Source organism: Rhinopithecus roxellana, chromosome 11 (genome assembly GCF_007565055.1).
Source record: "Rhinopithecus roxellana isolate Shanxi Qingling chromosome 11, ASM756505v1, whole genome shotgun sequence".
In the NCBI taxonomy this organism is placed as follows: domain Eukaryota; kingdom Metazoa; phylum Chordata; class Mammalia; order Primates; family Cercopithecidae; genus Rhinopithecus; species Rhinopithecus roxellana.
Genome location: NC_044559.1, coordinates 49,463,587 through 49,478,497, shown reverse-complemented (window position 1 = coordinate 49,478,497; position 14,911 = coordinate 49,463,587). Strand labels below are relative to the sequence as shown.

Sequence of the window (14,911 nt, the reverse complement as noted above, 5' to 3'; positions counted from 1 at the left end):
AGGGAATTATATGTGCAGGGCCTGGTGTGTGTTGGGCGTGGAAGGTGCAATCCTGCATGTGGTCTCAAGGGGCGGGACTATTGTGGGCATCCTGTGAATGGTGGCAGTGCTCTATGCAAACGCAATAAAAATAAAACCATCATGAAAGGAAACTTCATCCCACACCTTACAGCAATATAGATTCCAGGCACTTCTGAGTAGCAATAATAAACATCTCATGCAGCTAAAAGGGAAAATTTCAACCCAAAAGGAAAACACACAGAGAACCCTAGTGGAGCCAGGTGATAGCAAGGGCTCTTGGCTTCACCTGGAAATGACGCAACTGCTCCTGAAAGTCACAGCCCAGCAGAAAAGAGCTGCTTCCTTCAAATAACTGCCAAGTTATTTGATCTTATTGAATTTCATTTATTTCTTTCAAATAAGTAATTAGCAATATCCACAAACCTTCATGACAGAAAATATTACCTTTGCTTTTTTTTTTTTCAATCAAGTAAGCAACCTGACCTGAGCTGTTTATTTAACAGGGTTTTCCAAATTAGCTAAACCTGGCCAGGCCTGGTGGCTCATGCCTGTAATCCCAGTACTTTCGGAGGCCGAGGTGGGCAGATCACCTGAGATCAGGAGCTCAAGACCAGCCTGGCCAACATGGTGAAACCATGTCTCTACTAAAAATACAAAAAATCAGCCGGGCGTGTGGCGGGCACCTATAATCTCAGCCACTTGGGAGGCTGAAGCAGGAGAATCACTTGAACCCAGGAGGCAGAGGTTGCAGTGAGCCGAGAACGCACCACTGCACTCCAGCCTGGGCAACAAGAGCAAAACTCCGTCTCAAAAAAATGAAAAAGAAAAAGAAAAATTAAATCTGTTGTATAACAGAGAGGTCAGCACCCACTTACCTTGATGTACTCCACCTTCAACTTCTAAGTGTAAAACCAGTTTTCCCAACTGACAAACACACTGTTTTAGGTGAAGATCAACTTCTTTCTCTTTTTCCAGCCCTACGACTCTTCTCTTCCTCCTTCCCCTACCAACCCCCGGTACACACCACGTTCATCCACACCTTCTAGGACCTGCCACATGTCGCCAGGTATGTGAAAGCTATCTCCATGGCGGCTTCCAGGAGGGCTGAAGGGGTGTGGCCATCAGAACCACCTGCAAGAGGGCTTTTTACTCTGCAACAGGGCTGGCCCTGCCCCACCGCATCTGTCTACCTATGGGCTAGGATCCATAGGCTGAGAACTGCTACTGGGCTGCACCAGAGGTCCCTAAGAACAAGGGAGCCCCGCCCAAGAGAGAAAACTAACTTGGTGAGAGCAGGAAATGGGAGATTCCTCAAAAACAAAAACGTCACAGAACAAAGGGCATCACCTCCCTGCAAAGGACCTAGTATCCCACCCAGAATTTAGTGGCTTGGTCCATGTTTCATCTGGGATTCAAACTCTGCAAACCTATGCTAGAATGAGAACAAAAGCTTTCGGCTTGTTTGCCAGCTGCTGAAGTTTAACAGCTAAAACATATTGAAAGCAGATCCATATTTATTTTGGGAGACTGAAAGGTTTCTCCGTCTCACAAGTAACTAATACAATCAAAGCCCTGGCAAACACAGCAGCGCGCGAAGAAATACAGCGTGAGGCTGGACAATAAAAAGTTGCACAGAATCCATTTGTCATTTTGGCCCACTCACCAGAGGCTCTGCAAGCCGGCTTCCCACAGCTCAGCTCATAAATCCCCATCTCAGGCCCACTCTCAGGACGTTCCTCCCCCAGTGTCGGAACTAGGACTTCCTATATACTGCAGAGCTCACGTCTGGGCACCCGTGTCCTCTGTGGACAGGGACTGAAAACCCGATCTCCCCCAGCAGGGCCATTGCTCCCCAGGAGACCCTGGCCCTGGCTCCGCAGCCTGCTCTGATGCTGCAGGACGGCTGTGCACCAGGCAGCCCGCACCAAGCTGGGAAATGTCTGTGTGCCATCGGACAAGACCGCTGCCGTGTCTCCAGGCCACCCCTGCCCCAGAGGCCTCGTCCTCCATCTACATGCTCCAGAGGGGAGCTTCACATCCGTCTGGAAGCCAAACCCAAGGATGTGGGATAAGTGCAGAGGCTGCAGCACCATGCACGCCACCCTGGAGAGGCTGGCTCCAGCGTCACCTGCCTGACGGCTCACAGACACCCTTCAACACTACACCAGCCCTGTCTCACCTGGTCCTCACGGGAACAGCTTCATCTAGCTCTCCACTGTAGCCCGGCAAAGGATCATAACACAGCACTGGAACCCCCACTTTAGAGACAGGGAAACTGAGGTTTGGGGATCTTGAGTAACCTGGTCGTGGACACACGGCCCCTAAGTCGCAGAATGAAGACTGGGATCCTATCCAGTACGGGTTCAGGGCCCACAGCCTTGACTGTATTGTGTTGATCTCAAAGAAACCCAGAGAAGATGCCCTGAAGACGACATCCAAATCCAAGGACTAAGAAAAGCTTCACAGGAGGAGAAGCTCAGAACAATGGTTAGGAGTTCAAAGGGGGTAGATTAAGAAGGTATTTGTACATCGAAAAATCAGAGTGTGCAAAGGCAGAGAAAAGAAAAACGTGATGTAGTTGTACAAAAGGCAAGTGGACTCTTTTGGATAGAGCGGATTATAGGAAGGTAAGATAGGAGGACCAGGGTAGGGTGGCTGGGGCTTTGAAAGCAGTCCGAGGGCTCAGGACTTGGACATCTACAACAGCAGCGAGGCAGCCACCAGTGCTGGGCATGAGCATCAATGCCCACTGGATGCCCGGAGAACAACCTGGAGCCAGTGAGATGACTGAACGGCTATTTCACCAGCCCTAAGTATGTGGCTGCAAGGGGAGGCGTGGGACGCCTGGAAACCCCACAGAAATGGAAAACTCTTTTGCTGTGGGGTGATGGGAAAGACACAAGAGAAGAAGGGGTCCGAGATGGCACCAAGAGAATCCTGACAAAGAGGATGGGATGAGACGGATGAACCAAGTGTAGGCAGGGAAATCTGGAGTGAGGCCAGGGACCAGCTGGGCTTTAAACAAGTTCTACAGAGACCAGTGAACTGTCTCAACCACGACAGCACCAACCCTGCAGGAAGGAGAATTCCTCCTTGTTGCGGGGCTAGCCCATGTGTTGTGGGATGTTCACTGGCATCCCTGGTCTCCACCCACTGGATGCCGGCAGCACTCCCTCAGTTGCAACAACCACAAATGTCTACCATGACAGCTCCCCTGGGGGACAAAACTGCCCCCAGTTGAGAACCACTGGCCTAGTGAGGAAATGCTGCAAAAAAAAAAAAAAAAAAAAAATAGCAACTGCAAATGAGAGACCACTCTGCAGGTCTCAGCTCGTGGCCATCTGAGCAATTCACGAAGCCTGTTGGTGTGCTCAGCACCTGACCGAAGGGATCAAACTACACCAGGGACAAGCACAATCCCCTCAGGCTTCACACTGCTCTCATGAAAAATGAGCAATCTCTCAAATAGGATGCCCAGTATAATCAAAGAACCAGGCAAACATGGAAGTAAGACACCATGAGCAAGAACAAGCCAAAAAACTTTCTTTCTTAACTTGTTCTTGAACTTTAATTTCCTTTGAAACTTTACAAAAGCTGTCTACCATCTTGGGAAAATTATGTCACCAATATCCATGCTGACCAGATGACGAATGTCCAATACACAAGCAAACACTTGAGATACTGGATGTATCAGATGCAGACAGAAAGTAACTCAACCATTTTTAAAGAAGGAAAAGTCCAGCTTGCTCACAAAGCACCCCCATGTAGCTGAGCTCCATAATTTTATGACCCCTAAAATGCAGCCTGAAGTCAAAATGTTGGAAGAAATGGAATCTCAGTTTTTACTTTATATATTTATCACATATTAAAATACACAGATTATTTGATATGTTGTCAGTCCTCTATTTCAACATGTAACTTCACACTAGGCTAATCATAAAGCCTGTATTATACTTGCATTTTTACAAACCAAGAGTCAAAGTAGGCTATGATAATAATATACAGTTTATCAATAGACTAGAAAATAAAAGTGGGGTTGGGGGACTAAAAGAGATATTTATCTACCACACAATCTTGTTTCACTTCAATTTTCTCAATTCCACTTATTATTTCTGGAAAAAATCCCACTAGTTATATTTTTCCTGGGCAATTCTTTCCCAATACTTCATTCTCCTTGGAAAAACAGCAGACCAGTGCTGTACTCCCAAAGGCAACAGGGGGAAACACACACATTGCAATTTTAAGTCTATAACACTTTCCAAAGCTGGCCTTAGTTTCCAAAACTTCATCTTTGTTAGATATCCTACAAGTCACTAATACTAAAACTTTATTATCAAGTCAGAAAAAAAAAAACCCTACCACATTCACACAAACCTAGGCTAGACAAAATCAGGTTCCAAAGGTGGTGGAGGGCACTACGGTACAATCAATTACCAAGGACTCAAGGACTCTCAGCTTTGATGACATTTCTCTCCCCACCCATTTGGAAATGGATTCCCAGGCAACAGGGGGAACCAAAACCTCAGGCTTCCCATGGTGGTGTCTGAGGTGGCGCAGGCTCTCTGAGCAGGAGGGTGCTGGGAAGCTCCTGATCTAATCACAATCTGGCCAGGGGAGGATGTTCTGGAGAGCATCCTCTCTAGTCCTTCTCAAAGGGGAGTATTCAGAATTTGAATGCGCTTTTCAGTTGTCACAATGGTTGTGGGAGGTATCGACATTTAAAGGGGGGGAATCAAGAATGCAGAATGTTCTCCCATCATAAACACCAGTGTCGTCCTGCAACCTGTGTCACTTTCAAATGTCCTGCAACACATTCAAGTCTAAAATTCATGAGACCCTAAACTATAGTTCCATTTACATGCAAACACAAAATTTTCTGCAGTTTTTCTCTGTACAAAGTTTTCTAAGAACGCAACTATCCTATAACTCAATGGAAAGGTGAACTTCATTTTCTTTGAAACTTTACAAAAACTGTCCACCATTTTGGAAAAATTATATCACCAGTGTCAACGCTGACCAGATGATGAATGTCCAATAAACAAAACCGTCTCCGTCTCCATTTGCAGCTGCTGCGTTCCAGGTACATACACCTGCTTGCCGCATTATGTCTGCTAGCAGAGTCCTGCCCAGCCATTCCTGTTCTGAAGGCATATTATCTTACTATAAATGACTGCTCCTAAAGCTTTTCATTTAAATAGTACATGTAGATGCATATCATCCAGGAATTTCATTTCAGGAAAGTAAAGGCAGATTATAAACTATGGGTATCGGACAGGGAGCTCCAATCTGATCCTGTTGAAACCATCAGGCTACAATGAGATGTTCCCAGTCCACACAAAGACGGGGAAACAAAACATATTTCTAAAACCTCCCTTAAACTAAAAAAAAAAAAAAAATTAACTAGCTATAATATTTAACCTTTGATATCTAAACAATTTAATCAAATGTAGGAGGAAAAAGTCTGTAACATTCAGACCAGGGGCATTGCTACAAAGAGAATAAAACATTTCAGCCCCTGGATCCGACAGAATTCCAAGTCTGCTTCTACCTGAGTATTAGAAAAGCTGAAGCCAGAAACAGCTAAATAAAAGGTAATGCAAGTGGGCATAACACAATAAAAGATATTACCTTCAAAATGCATTATTGTTGCCAATTATAAGAATCACTTCAACTTAATTTCAAAAGCACAATCACCCTCAACAGAAACAGTCTCTTTTTTAAATTTCAAAGAGTATTACATTAAGGCAATAACTCACCTTCCAGCCATAATATCACTCTCCCTCCCTTATTGCAACACCACATTTCATAAATACTTCTCATCGACAAGTCAAGCTAATTCAGGTTAATTTTATTGTATTTTGGTGCTATCTCACATTTGTGTGCAATTACCTTTATCATTTTATTGCCAAGGCAGAAAGTAATCAGAACAATTATTTGAAAACGGAGGTTTATAAATTCTAAATCACAGTTGCTGGCATTTTTGATAAAGCAGCAGCTTTATCTCAGGAAGTGGCAGGGACATCGGATAAATCATGCATCAGTCAAGTGTAGCTGACCCCCAAGTGCATTGCACAATATCAGAAGTGCTTCCAAAGAAACTTTCCTGCATCATCCATCATTCTTCATAATACTAAAATAGCTGCACACCTGAAGAATAGGAGCTGGAGGATAATAAAAAAAAAAAAAAAATCCAAGCACTGTGGGCGAAACCATTAACTGGTCTCCCTTTTAAACTGTAAGATATGGCCTGGAAACCGGACCGCGCACATAAACAAATATGACTTTACAATAACTCTAAATATCTGTATTCATATTCGTCAACTCAGTTTTAAATATAAATGAAATATGGGGTAGAGCCGTAAAAAGAAAAAGTGCATCTCTGGACTATATGCATTTTTACGTTCTGTTTGGGTCCGGCTGCTTTTAACAGCTGCCTCTCTAAGGCTTGTCTCGACATCTTGTTCTCTATTCCTCATTTTGTTCTAAAGTTTATTGCTTAAAAAAAAATGTAACTTGATTTTAAGGAAAAGAATAAAGGGAGAAGCCCCTGAATCCCCACGTGTGGTTTGGCCTAAGTTAATTGCACCGACAGGGAGCACAGAAATTTAGGAAGGGAGGCAGCCCCATCCCCAGTCACCCCTCTTCACGCAGGGGAAAAAATTCACCCCCAACCTCAGCTGCAGCCTTCCTTAGGGAGAAACGACTCATATCACACCTCTGGTATACGTGAGCCACATTTTTTCACTGATTGTTTAAGGCAAAACAAAACAATTATGTGATCATTTATTTCCTTTATCAAAAAGCAAATACCCCAGAGAAAGATGGCTTCTGGACCTTTTTGTAGATGACCTTATGCCAACAGACTATCAAAAGGTCTAGCTGGGTAGGAACACAATGTATTAGCTACATATGCCTGGCACTGGGCCAGGTGCTTTACATGCATTATCTCATTTACTCCTCACAGCAAACCTAAGGAAGATCAAATGGTGTGTCGATGAAGCAGCAGACAGGGAGGTTACGGAACTCGCCTAAGGACACAGCACTCGAGGGGCAGGTGGGTATTCAAGATTAAGTCAACATTCTTCAAAGCCTGGACTTCAGCCAGGACTCTCCCCAAGCTCCAGGACATAGAGACACACTCCGCGCTGTACTAGTCAGGATGGCTGTGACGCTCTGGAGTAACAAACACCACCAAACCCACTACGGGTCTGGGCTAGCCCCAGCAGCGGTCTCGGTTCGTGCAAGCTTGGCGCCACAGGCTGCGCCCATCCTGTCCCAGAGTTGTCCCAGTACCACATGGGGAAGAGAACCACGAGCTGGTGTGCACACACATCCACCAAGAAGTACCACATGCCACTCCAGCCCACGCTCATTAGCCAAACCAAGTCCACGACCAAGCCACCCTTGAGGGAGTGGAACGGGCAGTCCTGCTGCACATCCAGCAAAGCGGACCTGAAAACAGAGGTGAGCCCTGCCTCCCTGGTCTACCACAGACACGAATGCTGCTCAATTCAGGCTTCCTTTCAAATTAAAGCACTGTTGGACAAGAAACATGTTTAGAGTCCTCAGAATGGTCGTGGTGACCATGGCAGTCATACCATTAAAATCATCACCTGTGGCAGGTGCTTCGATGGAAGAAAACCCACAGCTGCTTATCTTGATGATAAACAGAAACATGAAAACCAAAGAATGGGGAGGTAAATGACTGACTGACTTATCAATAAATGCATAAATCCACAAGGCAGATAAAAAGGAGTAATAACTATAAAAACAAACCAAGCCCACCAATTACAAATCTCTGTGACATGGAAACATTCTATTGAGTTAACTCTACAGCCACCCTCAGCACATCTTCCAAACCACTGCAAAATAAACCCTCCATTTTCCAGGGAGATAAATACTTTCTCGGTCTTGAAAGTGATGACTGCTGTCCCTCATCATGGACATATGTGGAGGTCCAATCTTTGGCCTAGAGAAAATAAAGCCATCCTCCCCCACCCCCGCAGGAGGCAGGGTAGCTCTGAGAGGTACCAGGGCTCAAGCCCAGAGAGGGAAGAGGGGGCAACTTGGAGCGAGTGAGTACATGGATGCCCCTCACCTCCAGTCACTGCTGTTCCAGATTCACTGAGGAAACTCTGCCCAGGACAACTGCCATCGGCTAAGAGCAAGAAAAGACCTGTGTGCCAAGGGTTTTGATCAAGAGTTGCCAGAGCCTGTCGGTGGACTCTGACACTAGGAAGTGACTGACCCCATCACTGAGCTCAATGTTTTGGCTTTCCTTTACCTCTACAAGTCTGTACACCTCTGAAGCTCTATAATTCTATCTACTTTTAAATTTACATGAAAGCTCTCAGTGAAACAGATATCACATTAATCAGAGACACTGAACTGTTTAGGCAAAGTAACCCCGAATTTTATGTCATACACTTAACATTTGGGCTGGGTGCAGTGGCTCATGTCTGTAATCCCAGCACTGTGGGAGGCTGAGGCGGGTGGATCATTTAAGCTCAGAAGTTTAAGACCAGTCTGGACAACATGGTGAAGCACTGTCTCTACAAAAACATACAAAAATCAGGAAGGCGTGGTGGTGGGTACCTGTAATCCCAGACACTCAGGACGCTGAGGTGCGAGGATTGCTCAGGAGGTGGTTACAGTGAGCTGAGATCGCACCACTGCACTACAGCCTGGGTAACAGAGTCAGATCCTGTCTCAAAATAAATAAATAATAAAGTTAACATTTGAAATATTAATAAAATCAATCTTACAATAACTCATGGAGAGAGGTGATATTATAATTCATGTATCACAGGTGAGGAACCCAGCACACTGCAGGTGAAGAATTTGCCTCAGGTCCCATTTCAAGTGAGCTGTAGAAGCCTAAAGTCAAGCGTGGAGATTCCAATCCCCAGAGCCCTGCCTCTTCACCACTGCACCCTCCTGTTGGCTGAAGCAGCCCTGCGAGGCAGAGGCAGCCCCCCAACGGCCCAGGGCCCAGGCGGGTGTGAATCCCCCGCCCAGTTTACCCCACCAGAGCACACGCCTCTACGGTAGGAAACCAGGCAGTGCCCAAATCAGCGCCAATGAGGACTTTCTGAACAAAAGTGACACTGGTATTCCTCCACATTGTTGGAGAAGTTGTAAAAATCCAACCTTTATGGCCTTTCCAATCCCAAGATTTATAGTGTGAGTCCACAATCAAAAATTTGTGTCAAAAAGAGTGTAAGAAAAAGGAAGATATGCTTAAGAAAGAAAGAATTAGGAAACACCTAACCTATTAATACACAACAGGTGAATTTTCAGGACAATTAACTCCAAATCATTTTTCAATTGGTTATATTCTCTCCCTTCCAAAAATAAGATCTAACCATTTCATGCATATATCCAACAATCTGCAATCATCTGGTGAAAACTGACAATAAGGGTGTATTTCCCTCAGCTATTTCATAGTCTTTGGTCACCAGGACACCCAATTCGAGTAACAATGTGATAAAGCAGGAATCTAGTGATCAGATTCTAGATAGCACAGTATCCATTAAAGTCTCCAACACTTCCTAAGACTTCTGATTGTCTGTGTTCTATAGCATGAATACTGTATCGCCCTTAACGTTAAAATGTAACCAGGTCTTTTAAAGGGTTTTAGGTTCATCAAATGAATTTTCAATACTTCTGTTTACAACAAAGAGAATTAAGAATCATAATGAATCAGATATAGGTATAAGATACGAATTCCACAAAAATAGGAGTTAGAAAATAGAATGAGTCAAAGAAAAAGAAGAAATCTCTAAATTAGCAGAAAATGCTATTAAAGGTAATTGTTATTATTCACATAACAACAGTAGAGGGTCTTCCTTGCTTTATTTCATTTTGTTTTCCACATGCAACAATTGGATATTTGAGAAATAAGTTAATTTGCTGGCATATCCATTTGGAAACATGCCATCAGTTTCCCAAGAGCCAAAGTGAAAGCTGAGTAACAAAATAAGTAATGAAACAAAAGGATTTCATTTTCTGACTATTTGAGTCCAAATGTCAACCCTATATTCCTAACCATGTTTACAGAAGAATTCTGTAGATTGAACTTTTTTCACCAAGCAAGCATAGGAAATACTGTTCTTCATAAGTAGGACTTTTCCTACTAAGCCTCATCTGCATCTAGTGGCTGAAACACAATGACACAGGTTTTACCAGATTCTTTTTAAAAGAAGCCACCATACAAGCAAACATATTGCAGCTAAAGAGCGCCAAGTTTCTCAATGTTGGAGAAGGGAGCTACAAAGAGGAAAGGCAGAGATTAGAATAAAACCCGCTGTGCTGAATTCAAGTTAGAGGCATCAGATGAACTTGTAATTTTTAACACGCATGCAGACAGAAAACACAGAAATAAATACAGATGCATGGGTCAGTAGACACACATACTGCCCCAGGTCCTCCCACTGAGAAGGGCAGGAAGAGCAGCACCTCAGCAGCAGCAAGCACACTCAGCACCCAGATCTTGGCTGCTAAACATCATTCTCCAGCTAAAAGGAACAGAGGCTCCTTGGAGAAGTGACTGAATCCAGGGCTGGGGCAGGGAAAACACAAGATACAACTGGATCATACTGTGGTCCCAGAAAGTAGGAAAGCACTAGAAAAACGACAGGCAGGTCCAAAAGACATAGGAGCCAAACTCAACAGTTTCCCAAAAGCCAAATTCAGGGCTGAGTAACAAAATTAAGACAGCACTGGTCTACACCCCAGAAATTAAAATAAATATCCATGAGTCTATGCTGATGTGAATAATTGAAAAACTAATAAATAAAAGGGAAAGAAAAGACAATTCTTCCTTACAGAACAGTTCCCACTGGTACATGAAAAGGGAAGGAGGGAAATACAAGCATTAGGGAAACAGTACAGTAATAACTGCCACAGGCAAGACACGCCCATGGTCACTAAGATGAGTGGGTGAAAGCCTGAGCAGAACCAAGATGGTCTCAAAATGTCTCCCCCCAAGTATTAATTACCAATGGGAAAACTTAAATTACCAAGAGGAAATGCACAAGAGTCACCACACCCAGTGACCAAGCTAACATCACAGTAACTGACAGACATACGTCCCCAGGACAGGATGCCTCCAGGGGGCACATCACTTCAGTGCCTTCTTACCAAAAACACGAAACCTCTGTCTCTCCATGAGACAACATCAGCAAACCCAAATGAGAGGCATCCTACAAAATACCTGATCAGCATGCTTCGAAAGGGTCTAGGTCACAAAAAACAAGGCAAGAGGAACTGACACAAGTTAGACGTCTTAGTTCCTTCTGGTTGCTGGAATAAAATACCTTAGACTGGGTGCTCTGTAAACAACAGAAATTCATCTCGCACATTCTGGAGGCTGTGAAGTCCAAGATCAAGGGGCTGTCAGGGCCCTCTTCCTGGTTCACAGAGAGCACCTTCTTGCTGCATCCTCACGTGGTGGAAGAGGAGAGTGAGCTCCCTCAGTCCTCTTTTATAGGCACACTAATCCCATTCTGAGGGCTCTGCCCTGACCTAGGCATTGCCCAAAGGCCCACCTCCAAATGCCATCACCATGGGGGTAGAGTTTCAACACAGGACTCTGGAGGAAACGTAAATTCAGACCATTGCACTAGAGGAGACAAAGGAGAGATGGCAAGGTTTACAGTAGTGCACCCGTGTTAACACCCTGGTTGTGGTAAGTGTGAGGTGTTACTGCTTGCAGAAACCAGATGGTGGCTGCCTACAGAAACTCTGTGCAACTCTTCAGCAAGTCTAAAATTTATCTCAAAATAAAAAGTCCCCCAAAAAAGCCATTCCATTGTCATCTGTGTACATGCAGGGTCTAATCTGACCCCAAAGTCCTGCAATTCAGAAAGAGGAGAGAGGCCCAGGACAGCGTGAAGAATCTGCAGGGCCCTCACCGCGCCCTCGCTGCTGACTGCTGTGCCATACCAGCTGACCGGGGATCTGCAGGGCCCTCACCACGCCCTCGCTGCTGACTGCTGTGCTGTACCAGCTGACCGGGGAGGCACAGAGCTGTGCACCACCCCTCCATAAAAACCCTCCCCTTGCCTCTAGAATCCAGAACTGACACTGCATGTCTGCCTCTGAAACATGCTGGTGTAGAGACCAGGGAGTGGTACGAGCTGTGGCTAGGAAACACAAAGGTTAAATAGATCATAAATTAAGATTAGTGCCAGCTGGCCAGCAGCTTTATATCATATTATAAATGAGATCAGGAAATGTTGCTCCCCCTATTAAAATTAGAAACCATTCAGAGTATTTGCTTCAGAACTTCTACCCCAATAGGCTTCCCTTGCCAAAACGGGGAAAAAAACATTGGCCAGGCACAGTGGGTCATGCCTGTATTCCCAGCACTTCGGGAGGCCAAGGTGGGAGGATCACTTGAGGCCAGGAGTTCAACGCCGGCCTGTGCAATGTAGAGAGACCCCATCTCTACAATTTTCTAAAAAAAGGAAAGAATTAACAAAATAAAAATAAATATATACCAAGATTCCTTTTAAAGTCTAGTAATTAAAAGGGGAAAAGGTATAGATGATGAATGAATTTATGTAAAATACCACCAAATGCTGGCTCCCTTGTGGGTTATTTCTGTATTTTTTCCCAGGAATCTCTAGAGCACGGACAGCTAGCCTCGGTGCCCCATCCCCATTCCACGGCTGCACAAGCTGATGCGACAGAAACCCCGGAGACCCCGGCCCAGACCGCACCGCCCTGAGTGGGTTCCGGGTCAGGCCACCTAGAGCAGATGGAAATAATGGCTAGTGATGGCTGCCAGTATTTTATTTAGACATTTTTATAAGGAAGCCAGAGGTTGCAAGCACTGCTAGGATAACCATACAAATTTTGCTTTTACTAAAATGTTATGTCCCCTGAGCCAAGGTATTAATCTTGTTATAAAAGTAGTCTCTCCACTTGCTAGCCACTCATTAAAGTTTCATCAATTTTAAGATGTACTTATTGTTATTGGAGCCTATGGAAAAGGCAAATAGCATACAGCACCAAGGCAAGAATCGGACCAGCTTTTGGAGGGGGGTGGAACGGAGGAAGACTTAAGCATGACAATGAAAATTCCAGGCATTCAGGTTTCCTGAAATATTTATAAAACAGTTTTCAGCTTGTAGCAACATTTGATCTCTAAGAAATAAATTACCAATTATTTCTTAAAGGGTGAGGATAAATTAAAAGCGAGACTCCAAATGCCAAATACTAAAACAAAACCACCTCCCATTGCTCTGTGCTCTCCAAAGACAGCCGTGTGCAGGGAGAGGCCTGCGAGTGCCAGTCCCTGGCCGCAGGGACCTCCAGGAATGTCTAATGCAGTATCAATCTTGTCAGCTGCATGCCATCCATCCACAGCCTGCTGGACGCTGGGGAGGACACCAGACTCTGGCCTGTGAATGCTCTGGGAATGTCATTACATTCTGTGTTTACTGACCAGACACAGGCCTATTTCTGCAGGAACTTACATCCTGATGAAGTTCTGATGTCATTTGAACTACGTGAAGAAGCTCTGCCGAGAAAAAAGGGAAGAAGAATCCTGGTGGAAAGAGATAAGCCTACGACGGGCCAGATTCCATACACGTTTGACAGGAAGGCATGTCCATGCAATCATTTCTCTGCCTTTGTGCGATATCGTGTAAGGTTATGATTATATAAAATGGCTGCAGAATTTTGGAGTAGGACCTATCAAAAGAGATGAGGATTTTCTTTCTCTACCAGCAAACAGGAATTTAAAAGTTCAGCAGTCCATCGATCATCAGTGATGAGTCACAATCAGCAAATGAAATGTAGATGGTCTCTCATCACTTGGCCTATAAAAGCTTCTGATCCGTGGGGTAAAAATGCACTGACTGTAATAAGCACTCCATTAGAACAAATAAAACCAAACACCTAATTACCAAGTGACTATTTATAGTTTCTAAAATAACTTAACCCAGTTTCACAAAGCAGATATTTTGAGATTCAAAGAAAACTCCTGCTCTATTCCAGCATTAGGTACTACATTTATTTTGCTTAGACCCAGAGAATCAAGAGTTCTGTAACTCTAAATTACGTTATTTGTACCATGAATTCAAATAATTAGTCTCATTTACCAACAGCAGTTACTTATAAAAGAAAACAGAATCATAAATGTAAATTGTTAATCCTGACAAAAATTCACAACCTGGTTTAAAGGAACATTTCAGAGTCAAGGAAAGAATGTCTGTGTGGGGTCGGTAATATCCTGAGTTTATTTAAATGGGTTTTGCAAAACTAGCTCATGCCAGCACAATCTTTTATTCTTCTCTGCTTCAGCCTATTTTATCTTTTTAGTGTCTTGTTCAGGCAAATTCCTTTCCCCACAGGGTGACGTCCCTATTGACACAGTACAGAGAAGGAAGTTTGTGATCTGTGACATCCCAAAAAGGAGCTCCTGGTACTCAGAGCAGTCATGGTAAAAATAAAGGAACAAATAAACAAATAAATACAAACAAGCAGAGAAAACCGGATGTCAGGATTAGAATAGACTCTAAAGACCACTTAAGACCATTAAACAAGCATTATATCCATCTAGACTGTTAGTGTCCATAGGCAGCTGTCAGCCACATGTGGCTACTTATTTAAATTAATTGGAATGTAATAAAATTTAAAATTCAGTTTCTAAACCATAGGAGTCAATTTCAAGTGCCCAGCAGCCAATGTGACTAGTGGCTACCATATTGGGCAGCAGAGACACAGAACATTTCCATCGTTGCAAAAACTTCTGTTGGAAAGCCCTGGCCAATCCTGTCACTGCACATATTAGGGAAACTGAGACCCAGAAGGTAATGAGGACTTGAAGTCTCTGATAAGCCAGGAACCCAGAGTTCATCGGCTGACACGCAGCACGTGG

At 44.1% G+C, this 14,911-nt stretch overlaps 1 protein-coding gene across 4 annotated transcripts in view; it reads right to left on the bottom strand.

Moving 5' to 3' along the window:
* MGMT (O-6-methylguanine-DNA methyltransferase) overlaps nucleotides 1-14,911 on the bottom strand; it is a 294,387-nt gene that overhangs the window by 251,642 nt on the left and 27,834 nt on the right. The window lies entirely within an intron of this gene.